The sequence below is a fragment of the Lepidochelys kempii genome, chromosome 7 (assembly GCF_965140285.1).
Source record: "Lepidochelys kempii isolate rLepKem1 chromosome 7, rLepKem1.hap1, whole genome shotgun sequence".
Classification (NCBI taxonomy): Eukaryota; Metazoa; Chordata; order Testudines; family Cheloniidae; genus Lepidochelys; species Lepidochelys kempii.
The window spans coordinates 121,624,708-121,640,136 of NC_136386.1; the positions used below are offsets into that span (position 1 = coordinate 121,624,708).

Below are 15,429 nucleotides of genomic sequence, written 5' to 3' on the forward strand. Positions count from 1 at the left end.
TTAAAACAGTAATAAGTCACCAGGATGAGATGGTATTCACCCAAGAGTTCTGAAGGAACTCACATGAAATTGCAGAACTACTAACTGTGGTGTGTAACCAAATCACTTAAGTCAGCCTCTGCACCAGATGACTGAAGAACAGCTACCTCGTATAATGTGGCACCTTAGAGACTAACAAATTTATTTGAGCATAAGCTTTCGTGAGCTACAGCTCACTTCATCGGATACAGACTAACATGGCTGCTACTCTGAAATCTAGTATAATGCTGACTTTTTAAAAAGGCTCCAGATGCGATCCTGGCAATTACAGGCTGGTAAGCCTAACTTCAGTACCAAGCAAACTGGTTGAAACTACAGTAGAGAACCGACATATGACACACAGATGAACATGACATGTTGGGAAAAAGTCAACATGGCTTTCATAAAGAGAAATTATGCCTCAACAATCTATTAGATTTCTTTCAGGGGGTCAAACACGTGGACCAGGATGATCCAGTGGATATAGTGCACTTGGACTTCCAGAAAGCCTTTGACAAGGTACCACACCAAAGGCTCATAAGCACACTAAGCCATGGAGTAAGAGGGAAGGTCCTTATGGATCAGTAATTGGTTAAAAGACAGGAAACAAAGGGTAGAAATAAAGGGTCAGTTTTTGCAGTGGAGATAGGTAAATAGTGGGTTCTCCCATGGATCTGTACTGTTCAACCTTTTCATAAATGATACGGAAAAGGGGGTAAACAGTGAGGTGGCAAAGATTGTAGATGATACAAAGTTACACAAGAGAGAGTTAAGTCCAAAGCGGACTACAAAGAGATCTAACAAAACTGAGTGAATGGACAACAAAATGGCAGATGAAATTCAATGTTGATAAGTGCTAAATAATGCACACTGGAAAACAATCCCAAATATACATTCACAAAATGATCTGGCCTAAATTAGCTGTTACAACTCAAGAAAGCTCTTGGTGTCATCACGATTAGTTCTCAGACATTGCTCAAGGTACAGCAGCAGTCAAAAAAGCTAACAGAATGTTAGGAACCATTAGGAAACGGATAGCTAATTAGACAGTAAATATCATAATGCCACCATATAAATCCAAGGTACCTCCACACCTTGACTATTGTGTGCAGTTCTCGTCATTCCATCTCAAAGATATATTACAACTGAAAGTACAGAGAAGGGCAACAGAAGTGATCGGGGTGTGGAACTGCTTCCATAGGAGGAGAGATTAAAAAGACTGGGATTGTTCTGCTTAGAAAAGACAGGACTAAGGGATGTGGTGATAGAGGCCTGTAAAATCATAAATGGTGTAGAGAAAGTATTTACTCTTTCACATAAGAGAAGAACCAGGGGTCGCCCACTCAAATTAACAGGCAGCAGGTTTAAAACAAACATAAGGAAGTCCTTTCTTCACACAATGCACAGTCAACTTGCAGAATTCGTTGCCAGGGGATGCAGTGAAGGTCAAAAGCACAACTGGGATGAAAAAAGAATTAGATAAATTCATGGAGAATGGGTCCATCAATGGCTATTTGCCAAGGTGGTCAGGTCTGCAACCCACACTCCGGGGTGTATCTAAGCCTGCAACTGCCAGTAGCTGGATCTGGATGACTGGGGATGGATAACTCGATAATTGCCCGGTTCTATTCATTCCCTCTGAAGTATTTGGCTCCAGCCACTGTTGTACGACAGGATACTGGGCTAGACAGATCATTGGTCTGACCCAATATGGCCATTCTTATGGGGCAACTGAAGCACAGAAGTGTTAAATGACTTGCTCATGATGATGGCAAAGCAAGTTTCTAGTGGTGCCACGAACAGAACAACCCGGGGTCCCTACCTGGCTAGAGAGCCTAGACTCTGATTGCCATTAGTGCAGGGTAAATAGGTAGCTCCTCTCTGCCTTCCCAAATGGCCACAGATGGATTTCATGTGGCATAGCAAAACTGGAAATATTTAACACCCATATTCAATTAAAAACTGAGTTTTTACAATTTGAAAATAAAAACCAAGAAGCACAGGATAAAAGGATTATAGTGCCTCTGACACAGTAGGAAAATTATTAAAAACTCATGTGCCAGAGCAGGATTAGACAGCATGTGACATTGGACTCTATGGCAGTAGTTTTAGTAACCATTAGGCTGTTCAGAATAAGCCACCATGTACTAGGCAGTTAGTCTTGTACTAGGCAGTTAGTCATACTTCCCCACCCCTTGCCTGGTTGATAACTTCATGCCCCACCAATGTTCATTCTTCTTTAGTGTACCATCTTGTGCCAGAGATTCATCTGCAGAAAGAAAAGACCTACTGGGCATGAGAAACAAATAGCTATCATCATGATCTGCCAAGGGCCTCGTGGCAGGCGGAGCAAAAATATGATTCATTAGAGTGACTGTCAGCCCACAGCAGGTTAAACACATCAAACACCAAGGAATCTTAGCAGAAGAGTGAGATTAAGCTGTATAAGTGTTGTGCACCTTATGTTTCACTTATACGACGGGACCATCTAGATCAAACACCTCTCAATTATAGCAATTACTTAAAACTTACAGTCTCTTTAGAAAAGGCAAAGGAAAGAGGAGGAAGTAGTATTCCCCATTTCACAGATGGGGAAACTGAAGCAGAGAGAGAGCTATGTCCAAAGTCACACACCAAGTGCAACAGAGCTGGGAACTTGAACTCAACTCTCTCAAATTCCAGTCCACTGGCTTAACCCCAAAACCATCCCTCCTGTCCTGGATTCTTGCGACTTTTGGGGGATGGCATGGTATGGGGATACCACCAAAGCCCTCAGCACAAAGACCTTTCTTCTAGTAAAGAAGAGCAGGAAACTGACCTATCTGGAGCTCATTGGGTTGCTTCAGGCATAAATTGCCATCCCAAAAGTCATCAGGAGGCACTCCCTAAGGACCAACTTGGATGCCTCTGCTACATTCTCAGACTACCCTCAGGGAGCTGAGCAATGCCTGCAGTAATCTTTGTAAATGTTGTTAAACAGTCAAATGCTTTTAGAACTACCATCAGGCCACCACGCATTCTTTGACATGTGGCCTCACTAATCACTGTATCAAAAGTGGAACTTGCATGCCAGAATTGGGTTTGATTTATTCAGAGTTTGGGCCCAAATCCCGATTTACAGTCAGCTACTTAGTATCCTCCTGCTCTAGGTCTGTACAGAACTTTTCAGTTTTTACAGTTCCATCATTTGCGCTAATAGCTCTTACCTCTTCCCCTTGTTTTGTGACAAATTCCAGCAAAGAGATGCATATTCACACGCTATTTTTTCATACACACAAACACACAAAATTAAGGCCTCTGCCAGAACCAGATTCTTGTCCCATCTGCTCAAAATGGAGAATGCCCCTGAGGAAGCTAGAGGGTCTTTTGGTGAATACTGGCTCCAAGAGCATGTTTTTTCTGTCTCCACCTGCTGGTTTACCCTGCTGTCTGGACTGAAACAAAGAATGTAGTGGAGCTAGTGGTAATATTAAAAGGATAATAGTTACCAGCCCTCTAGCCTCCACCAGGCCCCATCCCAAACTGCTTCCGACAAGCTTTCTTCATCTGATAAACTTATTTATGATCCACTCAAGCAGTTCTTAACTATGAATCTGCAAGTTCTCCTCCTCCAGTTCTTTTAATAGCTTGGGGTGCACTTGGGGTGACTCAAGTCCTAGTGAAAGTATGTTCTTGACTTCCTCATGTCACCTTTTCTCCTTTTGGAGGAATTAAGAAACACCCATTAGCTGAGGATGATCTCGCATATGTAGCCGCATGCCAAGTCCTAGCCTACCTTTAGTCTTTTGCACCAGGTTAAGTAATTTTTTTAGGTTTGTGGTTTCCTGATCTTCCCCAGAGCCAAGCACTGTGCCACATGGTGGCTGGTCCCTTTAAGTGAAGTGGGTTGAGAGGCAGTAGTTGGAGGAGGAAATGCTGCAGAAGGGGAGTTTGCTCCTGAGGGAAGGGTCAGGTTCTTGGAACCCTTTGGAAAGAAGGTAAGCTGGTCTAAGGAAAGCAGATACAAACTGTGAAAAAGACTGCAGTTAGCCTGGGCTGGAACCAGAAGGAACACTAGGACACCACTGTGAACTCTTTGGAAAGGTGGTACATTCAGGGAGAGCTCATAAAGATTTTGAAAAGACCGATTACCCTGGGACAGGAGGCTATCACTTTGAAGGGACAGTGAGGGCTGAGCCCAGGAAAAGAAGCTGAGTACCTAAAGAACCTAGTGCAGAGGTCAAGGAGTTAAGTGAGGCCTTGAATGTTCACTTAAAACTGTGGACAGAATTATTCAGAATATTAATGAATAAAGCAACAACAGTGGTTGCTTTATACATTAAGAAGGTGTCTGAAGCGTAACTGGGGAGAACCTCGGATGGGGCACAGTTCATATCTGCAGTGCCATATTTGGGCTACAAGGGTGTTCAGAGGCATTCTGGTGACGAGTATCAGAATGGAGATCAAATCCTCTATTTATTAGAATGATTACCTCATGAGCAGTAGTATGGTAAGCTCCCCTCTAAAATGGTCCACCATCTCTAGATGAGGGAGAATTTGTCACTATACTGTAAGACCCTGTAAGTCTAGAACCTAGGCCTGCAGAGATACCAAGCAGCAGACATCTTCAGGCTCCCATTCAGTGGCAGCTGTAACCAGCTTGCGCTCCACAGTCCATGAGCTGACGTGGACAAAGACCACACTTCAAGGGGCCTGACAGGCCCCTGAAGAAGAGTTCAGTATAAGCTTGAAAACTTGTCACTCTCACCAACAGAAATTGGTCCAGTAAAAGATATTACCTTACCCACCTTGTCTCCAATATCCTGGGACCAACAAAGCTACAGCAACACTGCCTACAACATGATGTTTACAAGGATCCTTTCAGACAAGGTGAACCTGACCATACAAGGATAATGTAAAAGACTAAATGCAAACATCTGTCAAATGCAAGCTTGGGAGGAGGGGGGAATACTGTTAGCTTTTCAATTCTGATCTTCAGTAACAATATTCAGGCAAATACGATTTCAAAGTTAGTCAGGCCCCTTGCATTTCAGTACATTACATGAATGTCTCTCTAGTGCACAGTATCTTTCCTGTTTCCAGATTGGTCTGTAACACATAAAAAGTTCCCCTTCTCTGACCACTTCCCTTCAGACTTCTGGGATGGAACTTGTTTGTTCCAGGGGTTGACAGCGCTGCTACTCTTGGAAGCTGTCTTCCAGTAAAGAAAAGAATCTGGAAGTACATGAGGTTGATGATTTAGAGGAAGAAATGCGGTAAAGCCTCTTGCAATTGGACCCTGTTCAACCAGCAGCCCAGCAACAAGTTCAAACCCAGCTTTCAGACTGGAGTCAGTAATGCAAGTGCCCTGAACACTCAGATAGGCATGCTGCTGCTCTCTCCCCATTCTGAAAGGAAAGGCTTGTTTTGAAACAAGCACTGTCCAATTCAAAATGCCTGTTCTGAAAAGCAAAGAACTTTAACTGACCCTATTCCTTACAGACAGGAGATATTTTTTCCAGATAAACCATTCATTCTGTACACAGAACAGGTGTCATTTTGTACAGAGTAAGAAGGAAATGCTAATTCCTAGTGGCAAAGCACTAAACTTGGTCTGGGGGAAATCACCATCTTTTTCTCCCTCCCATACCTTTAGCGGGAGGTAGAGATTATTTCACATATTTGTCAGTTACACAAAAGGTCACTGAAGCACAATCATTAATATAGTCCATCAAATTGCATTTGAATGCTAGTGACATTCTTCCATGCAGACAGATGCTCTTCACTCAGTGATCTCAAAGCTCTTTGATAAAATGGGGTAACTCGATTAAGAGATGTAGGTACATAGGCGTGAAGTGACTGTTCAAGTCAGATAGGTCATGTCAGAACAGTGGGCTCCCTCGGCCGGCATACAAGTCAAAGCTGATACTGGCACATCACATGTAGGATGCTTTCAAGTTAAAAGCTCGTGTAAGATGCCAGATGAGCTGCCTTAAAGACTGGAGCCCTCTAGCTATACGTGCTGTACCAGCTTGCCTCAAACACTGACCTTAGAGGGGACTGCCCTCTACGGGTGTGAATTCAGTGTACTATATTTAGCTTTCATTAGCCCTCTGCTGAGACTACTGACAGAGGGACGAACTGTGATGATCTGGTGATTTGATTTCACTCCATCACATGGCAGCTTTCAGTCAATACCAATACAAGTTAGATTCAAATGGATGAGCACTTGGTGAGAGGTCACAAATCATCCTGCACCACCTTGGGCCTCCGGGTGCCCAAGAGGAAGGCCCCTAAATAAAAGTTAGGGCTGGTTGCGATGAAGGAGCTTCTACCACAAAGAATAGGACCCACAAAGTGTCGCATGTAGGTAAAATGCCACAGCATTGCATGGACCTGAGAGTTTCACTTTCACCTCCAACACAAGAGAGGGACACGCTATCAGCTACTCTGAAAATTATCATCTCACTTTTCTTGAAAGTAAGTACATGTAAAAGGAAATACTCTACCCAGCTAACAGAACAAGAGACTACATTTTTGTCTTCAGCAGCAGAGAACTATTACAGCACAGCCTATAGTGTGCATACAAAATACAACAGCTGTGGAATTCAACTTATAGATGTTTACCTTCACCATTCAGTAGCTTTGCTTTTTGTTGGTTCACTTGCCCTGACCCACCTTATGAGTTTCCTAAGTTGTACGCTCCTCTGGGCAGGGATCTTGCATTTGTATATGTCCGTTAAGTACCCAGGTCACTGCTACCACTTAACAAATAAGCCTCCTGTTTAGCGTTCTAACGTGACTTCGAGAATGGCAGAGTTTACACATCGAGTGGGCGCAGTTACAATTGTTGGCACAATACGATGCTAGGATCTGAGACAAAAATATTGTACTAATGTGGTCAGATTCTAAAAAGCATGCTACATGATTTTCCATAAGAGAGATTTACTATTTAACAATCACTTCTGTAGACACAATTGCTTCTGAAAAATCCAATTCACATGGTGCAACTAAGGAACTGCTTACACCAGAGGGAAAGCAAAGTTACACTCTTTAGTGAACAAAGTCCATGGATCCAGCCAGGAAGCTATCACCAATGCTTTCAAAGTAAGCAGTAAGAAAGACTCTTCTAGACTATGTGCTAGCAGTAAACATCCTGAGTGCTTTGGATGAATGAGAATACTAAGCAGGAGTAAAAGCAGTCTCCATACAATGACAGAGGACTATCATGCAGCAAGAAATCGCATCCCATATACTGAGTACAGTATCTCAGAGTAACCAATTCCATACAGCATCTGTAGAAGAATCTGTGCACTGGATTTCGCACTCCAGCACTGCCCCAGTCCTTACTGATGGGAACATCCCCACCCCCTACTGCCCCATCCCAAGTTTCATATGCTAGCTAAAGGCCGGCATTTGTTTGGTAAGTTTTTCCATGCCTCCTATATTTAAAGAAGTTTTTATTCTGTGACGGCTTTAATATTAAAGCAATTAGAATGGATGTCAATAGACCTATCAAGGGTATAGAGAGAGAAATCAAGCACTCAAATGAGGGACAGTTAGCCTTAACTCTGCTCCTTCGTGCATATGCCTGAACTTACAGGTAGATACAAGAACATTTTGACAGATAAGCTAATATAACAGGAACCAGGATTTACCTAGCCTTGGGCAAAAATAAGTTAATATCCCTTGAAGACCATATCCCACCATAAGCACCAGAGCTATGGGAGAGGGTAAAGTTGTGAATTCATAGAATCATAAGGTTGGAAGGGACCTCAGGAGGTCATCTAGTCCAACCCCCTGCTCAAAGCAGGACCAACCCCAACTAAATCATCCCAGCCAGGGCTTTGTCAAGCCTGACCTTAAAAACTTCTAAGGAAGGAGATTCCACCACCTCCCTAGGTAACGTATTCCAGTGCTTCACCACCCACCTAGTGAAAAAGTTTTTCCTAATATCCAACCCAAACCTCGCCCACTGCAACTTGAGACCATTACTCCTTGTTCTGTCATCAGCTATCACTGAGAACAGTCTAGATCCATCCTCTTTGGAACCCCCTTTCAGGTAGTTGAAAGCAGCTATCAAAACCCCCCTCATTCTTCTCTTCTGCAGACTAAACAATCCCAATTCCCTCAGCCTCTCCTCATAAGTCACATGTTCCAGTCCCCTAATCATTTTTGTTGCCCTCTGCTGGATGCTTTCCAATTTTTCCACATCCTTCTTGTAGTGTGGGGCCCACTGGACAGTACTCCAGATGAGGCCTCACCATGTCAAATAGAGGGGAATGATCACGTCCCTCGATCTGCTGGCAATGCCCCTACTTATACAGCCCAAAATGCCGGTAGCCTTCTTGGCAACAAGGGCACACTGTTGACTCATATCCAGCTTCTGGGCAACTGTAACCCCTAGGTCAGGGGTCCCCAACGCGGTGCCTGCGGGTGAAATGGGGCCCGCCGGGGCAGTTGTGTGTCCCCACAGGACATCGTGCCACTGAAAGGCTGCTGCTGAGCGCGGCCGCCGGAGAACCAGCCACTGAAATATGGCAACGCTTCTTGGCGGCATTTCAGCGGCGGGGCGTCTGGAGCCCGCCACCGTCTTCTGGGAATAGGAATACGCTATTCCTACAGCAAGTTTGGGGACCACTGCCCTAGCTCTTTTTCTGCAGAACTGCTGCCTCACCATGTGGTCCCTAGTCTGTAGCGGTGCATAAGACTCTTCCATCCTAAGTGCAGGACTCTGCACTTGTCCTTGTTGAACCTCATCAGATTTCTTTTGGCACAATCTTCTAATTTGTCTAGATCCCTCTGTATCCTATCCCTACCCTCCAGTATATCTACCACTCCTCCCAGTTTAGTGTCATCTGCAGTCCATCTGATCATCCAGATCATTAATGAAGACACTGAACAAAACTGGCCCCAGGACCAACCCCAGAATTAGGCCTGCTTGTAGGATACTAAATTCTCTAGAAGTCCCCTACGGGTTATAAATGTAACATTGTACCAGCCCTTACTTGCGGTCAACAAGAGTCCTAGCTGACAAGAGCTGCTGCATTCACCTCTTAAGGCAAAGACGTCCCAAACTTGGATAGCAAGGCCTGCACTGGAAGGCTGCCCAACACCCAGAGCCACACCCACTTACCATGCTACCTTACAATTTTATCAAAAACAATTCACACTGACAGAATATTTTTTCTCTGTAGATGGTTAAAGACTGCCAACTCCATGTTCACCAGCAATAAAGCTGGCAATTGATCATCCTGGTCTCTTATATGGGGAGGGGAACAGAGGCTCATTTTCAGCCATGAAGGACTGCACCTGGAACTTCGCAGTGCAAAGGTCAAGCAGAAGAATTCCTGTGACATTCTTGGGAGGGTGGGAGGCAGAAGGAAATAAAAAATGGTGATATTTTGTGGTTCACTTAAATGGGTTCACTGGCAGCACATAGCCTAGTGAAGCGGCAGAGTCAGCCTTTTGTTACTGTGATTACTGATGGACAGATAAAATAAAGCTTTGCTCACCACTATAAAGATCGGAAGTCTATATCTGCAGCCTGTTCTTTCATATCACCATAAAAATGTTACACCACGATAGAGAATTAGAGAACGATTACATTCGCTCTCTTTCCAGTAGAGAACCATGGGAAGGAAACAAAGCACAGCATTTTAGCAAGACACAATATTCAATGTACTGATACTCCTGAAATCTAAAATGAAGCTAGTTTCATACCAGACAAACTGGCTGAAATTATAGCAAAGACACACAGACAAACGCAATATGTTTGCAAAGAGTCAACAAGGCTTTTGTAAAGGGAAATCATTCCTCACCAATCTATTAGAATTCTCTGAGGGGGATCAACAAGCACTTGGACAAGGGTGATACAGTCAATATAGCATACTTGGAGGGTAGGAATAAATGATCAGCTTTCACAGTGGAAAGAAGTAAATAGCAGGGTGCGAGGATCTGGACTGGGACCAGTGCTGTTCAACATATTCATAAGTTATCTGGAAAAGGGAGCGAACAGCAAGAAGGCAAAATTTGCAGATGACACTAAATTATTCAAGTCTAAAACAGACTGTGAAGAGTTAATGGGATCTCACTAAACTGGATGACTGGGCAACAAAATGGCAGATGAAATTTAATGTTGATATATGCAAAATAATGCATACTGGAAAAACAATCCGAACTATACATACAAAATGATGGGGTCTCAATTAGCTGTTACCACTCAAGAAAGTTCTTGGAGTCACCATGGATAGTTCTCTGAAAACATCTGCTCATGTACATCAGCAGCCAAAAAAACAGAATGTTAGGAACCATTAGGAAAGGGATAGATAAGAACAGTCATCCTGGTTCAAACCAATGGTCAACCTAGCTCAGTATCCTGTCTTCCGACAGTGGCCCAACAATTAAATGCAGCCACCTCTGAAGATGACTGGGCCTCTGTTTTAGCACTAAGTAGTACAGTTTGGGTTAGCAAATAAATTATTGTATCCCATTAAAATTGCAAGGGGAATTGAGGCAACCAGAATTAGATTAGCCAAACTGACATTGGGCCAAGATAGTGGGATCAACATCACCAGCAAATTAGCAGCACCACCAAATATTTAGTGTCCACAAGCGGACACGTCCCGTGGTTTAAATCTCATCAGCACTTTCTGAAACAGACAGCAGTTCTTTGGGTAGCCTCCCAGCCAAGTACAGTCTGCTTTCTTATGAGGTCACAGCTCAAATTGGTGTGATATACAAACAAGATCATCCACAAAGTATTTTCCATCAAAAGTCTTTTCAGATCTGGTTGGCTCTTACCAGCCTTTAAAAGAAATCTTAATTTCAAGAAAATTTATGTTACCACAAACAAATACAATGAACAGCCTTGCTATTATTTTTTTACTGGCCCTTTTACAGAGAAGCAGAAACACTAATATGGGTGAAAGCCCAATGTTAGGACTTTTAAATACACTAGTCTTAATTCAAGAATAGCCAAGACAAGCACTTCAAGACAGTAAGTATTTTAACTTCTGATCTGCCAGAAAATCTGATTTTGAGAGAAAGAGTGTATATATTACATACACACATTATGTAATTTAAGATATACTAGTATTCACCTGGAAGACAGTCATCCTGTGAACACCCTGATCAGTGAGGAAATGGGCCATGCACTTCCTATGAAGTTGTTCTGTTCAATGTGAATTGGCTATGAAAGTTCTGGCTGGTTCCCGGGTACTTAAAAGCAAGACAACTGCTCTAACTCCTCCCAGGCTAATAAAGGGCCCTCTCGGGGTCCTCTAGAGTGGAAACCCAAGAGACAGATGGTCACAAACAATGGAGAAAGCACCTTCAGAACTTCTGCAACAGACTTGCATAAGCAAAAGAAGGAGACAACTTGGAAAGGAAAAAACCAAAACAAAACCCAAACACCTGAAGCCTCTCTAGATCAGATGACACCAAGGAAGTAAAGGTAACATGGTGGCGAGCTACGTGTAAGTGAGGGAAAAGGGGTGTCTAGTGCAGAGACTGAAGGACACTATGTTCTGTTCCAAGTATGTCAAGTACATTATTGCTGTGTGAGCTTGGGTCAAAGGATATCACTGTGAACTACACCTTCAAATGCCAAAACTGGCAATTTCATCTGGAATGCCAAGCTGAGAACTGCTTCTTTGCATTGCCAAGAGCCTCTGCCTTAAGAATTTGGCACACTATTTTGTGGAGGATGAGAGACTAAAGCCTCTGGCAGGCTTGCTCTCCCACAGCTGTACAGGCTTTGCAGTTATATTTCGTTTCAGGAAACTCTGAGTTAGAAGGAGTCTTTAGTCATTTCTCTGCCTGCACTCATGCTTAAATCCTGAGGACCCTGCAGATAAAGTCTGATCTTCATTAATAAACAAAAAGAAAAGGAGTACTTGTGGCACCTTAGAGACTAACCAATTTATTTGCACATAAGCTGTAGCTCACGAAAGCTTATGCTCAAATAAACTGGTTAGTCTCTAAGGTGCCACAAGTACTCCTTTTCTTTTTGCGAATACAGACTAACACGGCTGCTACTCTGAAACCTGTCATTAATAAACAAAGCACACATACGCTTCTGGAAATCCTGTGCTTCCTGATCTACCCTTTCCCTATTCCACCAGTAACAGACCTGGTCTATTACTTATTTTAATATAGTTCCCTTCCTTCTTCCACCTCTTTAGGCCCCCTGCCATGGTCTTTGTTCAGCACAGAGGACCCCCCTGTCCTGCTCTTCAGCACACTGGGCTTCACATTAATAAGCTCCAGTTCATCTCAATCCTAGCAGAGCTGAGGGAGAAACTGGGTTCCACTAGCAGACAGATTACTACAGATTACAACCAACAAAACAAAAAAACCACTAACAAATGCACCTGAATTGATCAAGTGACCTCGGCAGAAGCTAGGTTGGACTGGCCAGCTGATTTGGGGCTGTTAGCCATGTGCTGGTTGCTGCAGCTCATTAGGATTTAGTATTTACTCTACTGTTTGTAACTGGCAGGCTGCAGTTTTGGACCTTGTCAAATCCCTGCGAGTTCCAGGTCACACTCACCAGACATGGCATGGTTCAGAGCACTGCACTGCTCCAATGTCAAGGGCCACTTTTATGAGCTCGATTAGTGGAACTGGGAAGGACTTGAAGTTAAAAGTGTAGTCAGTCAACACACAGCTTTGGAAATCCACATCTCAGAGCTCTCATCTTTCATTAGCTCACATATTAATGGAACAAACAGGGTTAGGACCAGACGTATGCACATTCTGCAACACACTTTATAGATCCTTTAGTCTAAGCCAGCAGTTTTCAAACTTTTTGCATTGAGCCTCCCTTTGAGTTACAATTTATGGTTGCGGCCCCCAACCCAGACAGGCTGGGTGGCCCTCTGAGGTGAGTCGGGGGTGGAGGTGGCGCTCCCTCCTCAAGCCCTGTCACATGGAGTTGGCCCAAGCCACCTGGCAACACTGTCCCGAGCCACCTGGTGTCACCATTCCCCCACCCCAAATGTTCCTGCGCACCCCCTGGGGGGGAAGAAGACGTGTGCCCCACAGTTTGAAAACCTCTGGTCTAAGCCCATATATGCAACCTAAGTTAATTTAAATGCCAACTGATGCCTTAACATTAACGTACAATGCAAACTGTTTAGATGAGGTGGGATTTCAAATTCTCAAGATTTTAATTCCTTTACCTTCAGCACTGGAGCAAGAAACTTAGCAGAATGTCTGCTTCCCAAATGGAGAAAGAGCAAAATCAGTACCAGCTATTCAAAGACATATAGACTACGTTGCAATCTTCTAAATAGGCTAAAGATGTTTAGAGCTGGCAATATAATTTGCAATGTACCAAGCTAAACCAGCTAGTCATCTCCACATACTCCTCCACCATGTTGCATATTTTGAAGTATTCAACAAAGATTTAAATGCAAGCCAGAGCCTGCTCAGCAAGATGTGAAAGAGTTAAACTACCTCATTTCCTTATTTAGGACAGTGGCCCATATTGCCAAGTGGAAGGATTGCTGATGAATTCCACTGTAACCAGATAAATGCTAATGGTTCTGAGAGCATTTCAGTGGAAGAACTCTGATATACCAGGCTGACGGAGCGGCCATTATTTGTCCCACGCCCCTGCTTTAGTACACAGTACTAAGGAGGTTGATAAGTTTCTCAAGCTCTTATTTCTTCTCTCACATTCTTCCCCAGGGATCTTGTGGTAAAGATAGTATGTGATTATATAGTGAAAGATTATCACAATTCATATGCACAACAGAGTCAAATTAAGGATGCACAGTAACCCTTAATTCTGGCATTTTGTAACTCATAAGTGCTTGACTTTCCACTCAATATTTCTTTTAACATAGGTTGCGTGTGTGTAATTTTCTAGTTTTTGAAAAATGCAAACTGAAAGAAACAAATTCTATCACGTGGCAACATTTTGACACCAGATGGTTCAAAAGCAGAGTTGGAACCATCAGCTCAAGTGCTAGAGTCCTTCTGGGGACTTAATGGAGTACTGATGGAGGATGACAGCTTACTTCCGCTATGTGGACCAGCACAAGAGGGGGATGGGACACTACCAGTAAGTTTCACAGCTCCATGCTGACAACAGAGGAATGGCAAGACTCAGGAATCTTGGGTACCATTCCAGGCTCCGGAGAGGAATTTGCTCTTGTACTCAGACACTTCAGCCTATTTCCCTCCCCCCATCTTGACCCATTCCGTCCCATCCCCTCCAACCTGTCCCCGGACCAGTCCTGTCTCTTTCCTCACTCCACCTATCCACACTCTCCCAAGTTCTTTGTCACAAGTCTCATCTTCCCACTTCATGGATCCTCATCCAACCTGTATCTCGCCCACCACAGCCTCCAGCTGCCTTCTACTGCCCACACCTCCTGCTTCCATATGCTCCCACTCCAATTTCAATATCACCCCCCCACTCCCACCAACGGCTCCTTTTCCTAGCCTCTTTGCCCAAGCTTGCCAGTTCTCCCCAGACACCCTGATTCCTTGTCAGAGCTTACCTCCTTGCCCATCCAATCCTAGACTCCCCACCCTGGCTCCCAGTCTCCTTGCCCATCTAGTCCCAATCCCAGCCTCCACACTCACCCAACTCTTAGTCCGTTTTCCCTCCTTCTCTACGAGCCTCCAGTCCCCACCCTCACAGGCTCCTTGTCCCAGCCTACTACCCAGGTCCAACTCTTGTCCTCTACACATTCAAATTAGGTAGCTTACTCCTCCACACTGCCTGAATCCAGCATAGGGATCGCTAAAAGCACAGGAGAGACAGGCTCCCTGCTCAATTCAGGTGTTCAGCTTCAGCTCTGGTCAATGCAGCTCAGACCTGCAACTGCAGGAAAGTCCTGCCCAGCCCACTGAGGACAGAATAGTTAGGGAATTTAGCTGCAAAGCTCTAGCAAGCCTCTCCTTAGCATGTGAGAGCTGCAAATTTTCAAAGACTGCCTTATAACATTCCAAGAGGACAGTGCAATGGATTCAAATTAAGCGACTATGGGTTTGGATTACAGAATACTCTTGCATCCTACGAAGTGGGTATTCACACACGAAAGCTTATGTTCCAATACGTCTGTTAGTCTATAAGGTGCCGCAGGACTCTCTGGCGCTTTTACAGATCCAGACTAACACGGCTACCCCTTTGATACAGAATACTCTTAGACACTGAAGTAACTACATTAAATTTGACTGTGCTTCAGTTGTAGCCACTCAAGTCCATGGACACTATCCCCTGCCATGTTACAAGGGTATAACTTTTTTGTAATCCATATCAGTCTGCTGGAGCCTGGAAATTAAGATCAGCCTCTTCATAGCACTCCTGTGCGTCACATCTTCATTACATATTCGGTTCTATTGCACTAAGGCCTGTGAGACCTCAATAGGCAATGGACACTTATTTTATCTTTACTAGAAGAGGAAAAAAAAAAA

The 15,429-nt window shown here is 43.9% G+C and overlaps 1 protein-coding gene across 3 annotated transcripts in view; it reads right to left on the reverse strand.

Moving 5' to 3' along the window:
• The window catches only part of CNNM2 (cyclin and CBS domain divalent metal cation transport mediator 2), a 188,229-nt gene that overhangs the window by 156,560 nt on the left and 16,240 nt on the right, over positions 1-15,429 (reverse strand). The gene's annotated exons all lie outside the window — the stretch shown is intronic.